The following is a 3,335-nucleotide window of genomic DNA, read 5'->3' as shown; positions in this document are numbered from 1 at the left end:
TCAATTTCTGTTAGTTCTGATCTTTTCATCAGAAATGCTTGAAAGTCTTCTATTTCATTAAATGCACATTTTATCAGAAAGATTACACTGAATTTTACTAGGGAAGTTTTCCTTGATTATAATCCAAACTTAGCTTTTTAGAATATATTCCCAGACCTCTTTAAAGTTAAAAACTGCTAAATCTTGTAAAATCCTGACTGATTCTATGAAATTTTAATTATTTCTTTGTGATTTTGTGAAGAATTTCTGTTCAACAGGGAAACACTGGAATTTGATTATAGTATTTCTGGGAGGTTTCTTTTTGGGATCTCTTTCTGGAAATTAATGGTAGCTTCTGTCCATCTTTACTTTCCTTCTAGATCTAAGATATCAGGACAAAATTTGTTGATAATTTGTTAAAACATATTATGTTATCTTTTTCTTTTATGACATTGAAGTAATCCAATGATTCTTTAGTTATCTAATTATCTCTTCTTAATCAAATTTCCAGATCAATTTTTTTTGCCAATGAGTTGTTTCATATTTTATTCAACTTTTTTATCATTATTATGACTGATTTTATTTTTATTTTTTGTTTTGTCAAAGAGTCATAAGCTTCCCCTTACCCAATTCTAATGTTTTTAGGGAAATATTCTTTTTTTTTGGGGGGGGTGTTTTTTGTTAATTTTATTTCAAAAGCTAGGATAGCTTCAATATTCATGTCATGGTAATCAGGACACATGTAAAATACCTTACAATACGTTAGATTCCCAAAAGCTACCAAAAAGTACAGTAAAATTAACACTTCCATTGCCAGAAATGTATGACACAAACGATAAAAAATAAAAAGGTGAAAAAAGGAGGTATTTTTCATCTGTACAACCAGAGCATTGCAGAGGCCATGCTCAAGCCAAGAGGCTGAGCTGGGCTTTAAGTAGACCCTCAAAATGACTGCTGTTTAACCTATTAATAAATTCATTCATTAATATCTTGCTTAAGACTGGCATTTACACACAACACACTGTCTAAGACAACTAGAGATCTGTAAATATTCAACATGAAAGACATTTTCCAAGGGGGAAATCTAAATAAGATGCACATTGAATAGGCCATAGAAAGTTTGCAAAGTTAAATTTGGTACATAATTTTAATATGCACCTAGAGCATTTCCGTATAAAACGTGTGCAGTCCCTCTGAACACTGAGCATGCCACTGCATACCCCACAGGACTGCCCCAATATGGCTTATAGTTATTCTGATGACCACCACCACGCCTTGGAGTCTTTCCATAATTTGTACTGCCCTGACTATAGTCGTAGCCTGGGCCATAGCCATAATAGCCATAAGCGGAGTAGTCGTAGCCGTCATAACTGCCATAGCCTTGCTGATAGCCATAGCCCTGGTTGCCATATCCCTGATTCCAATAGTTGCCATAACCTTGATTCCAATTGTGACTTTGAGCTCCCCCTCCACTGCCTCCGCTGCCTCCACTCCCGCTGCCTCCTCCACCACCTCCAGATCCTCGATTCCCTCGGCTCCGGGCCTCCTCGGCTACCCCCAGAGCTGTACTGCTGCTGCTGGTACACTTCTTTAGGCTGGGCCACCTTGATCTCACATTTACTTCCACTGACATTATGGAATTTCTTTTCTAAAATCTTCTTAACAGGGTCTTCTTCTTTAAAGGTAATGAATACAAATACTCTTCTTTTGTTTGTCTTTGGATCCATTGGAAGTTCGATAGATTCAATCTCTCCAAAAGTCTCCAAAATATTCCCAGATTTTATCTTCTGTAGCTTCTGGATTAAGTCCTCCAACAAAGATCTTCTACACAGGATCTTTCTTCATGGCCATAGCCTTTTTAGGATCAATTACTCGTCCATCTAATCTATGTTCTTTCTGATCCAAAACCTTATCAACACTTGAAGATTCTTTAAAGAGGATAAAGCCAAAACCTCTTGATCTTCCTGTGTTAGGATTCATCTTTATCGTGCAATCCACCACCTCCCCAAATTTGGTGAAATAGTCTTTCAAGTCCTTTTTGCTTGTATCCCAACTGAGGCCACCTACAAACATTTTCCCTGCATCCTCCTCCTTCTTGCTGGCATTGATCTGGTTTCCTTCGGCCCCATTCTGGCTCCCGGCTGGGGCCTCTGGGGGTGCCGCCACTGGGCCGCCACCCCGGCCCCGCTCCCGTTCCCGGTCCCGGTCCCGGTCCCGGTCCTGGTCCCGGTCCTGGTCCCGGTCCTGGTCCCGCTCGCGTCCTCACTCGGAGGCTCCGCATCGGGGGCAGCTTTGTGGCCGTTCTCAGTAGCGGCCGTTTCCATCAACTGCTGCTCCTCGGTCTCTTCAGACATGATGGCCCCTGCAGCGGCGGTGGGGAAAGGCCTAGCCGCCCAGTGATGTTACGGGAGACCCGGGGAAAGTGGCCTCGGGCTCCGCTGGTGGCTCTGATCCCGGGCAGGCGGGGGAGCAGATCTCCCGCTCCTCCCACCCTCTTATCCATAGCCTGAGTACATTTTCTATTTCTCTTGGAGTTTATGGGTATGAAGTTTCAATTTTGTCATCTTCTGAATCTTCCATGGGACCAAAGTAATTTTCTGTGGTCAGTTTCTTCTTTTTCTGGTTTTTACCTATGACTGATTTACCACACTTCCAAGGCTTTGGGGATTTTTGGAAAACCAACATGGATCTTAATTCCTCCAAGGTCTTATGAGAAGCTTTGACTGTTCTCCTGTCTGTGCTTTGGTATGTGGAAGAACACAGGCCCTCCCCTCTGCCATGGAGCTGTGAGGATGGTCCTTGCTTGGTTATGGTTGTGTGGGGGCCCAAACTACAACCTGGATTTGGGTGTGGGTATAAAGCTGAGTCCTTCCCCAGGGAGAGCAGAGCGACCTGCTCTGACACCCATGCTGTCTGTAGGCTGCACTCCGAAGGTGCAGACTGGCTTCCTTGATTCCCACTGCAGGTTCTCACCTCAGGATTGCTCTGATGCTAGAGCTCATTCTGTACTCTGTTGTGGCAGAATTCTATAACCACCCCTTCAAGCTGTTCCCAGTGGTCCCTGGGCCAGGAGGTTTGGAAACTGCCCCTTTGCCACAGACCCAGGAGTTTCCAGGGATTGCACTCAGTCTGGCTGTGCTTCCCTGTGCCTGTGCTTGCAGTGGCTTTTTCCTACCCCCAGTCCTGGTGAAACAGACCTTTCCTGCAGAATGTATAAGTTATCTTAGGCTAGAAAATTGTATCACTCAGTCTTTCTGTGGATTATGCCCCTCTAAATTTTGGCTAGAGTCATAATTTGATGGATTTAGGACTTTTTGAAGAATGAGTTTCTGGGAATTCCTGAATTCATGGTACCA

General features: G+C 43.3%; 1 pseudogene; it reads right to left on the bottom strand.

Moving 5' to 3' along the window:
* Nucleotides 1-1,079: 1,079 nt before the first annotated feature.
* LOC141516135 (heterogeneous nuclear ribonucleoprotein A/B-like) lies at nt 1,080-2,354 on the bottom strand (annotated as a pseudogene).
* Nucleotides 2,355-3,335: the final 981 nt, after the last annotated feature.

This window comes from Macrotis lagotis, chromosome 3 (genome assembly GCF_037893015.1).
Source record: "Macrotis lagotis isolate mMagLag1 chromosome 3, bilby.v1.9.chrom.fasta, whole genome shotgun sequence".
In the NCBI taxonomy this organism is placed as follows: Eukaryota; Metazoa; Chordata; class Mammalia; order Peramelemorphia; family Peramelidae; genus Macrotis; species Macrotis lagotis.
Note: the sequence above shows the minus strand (reverse complement) of the source record. Positions and strands in the feature narration are given on the sequence as shown.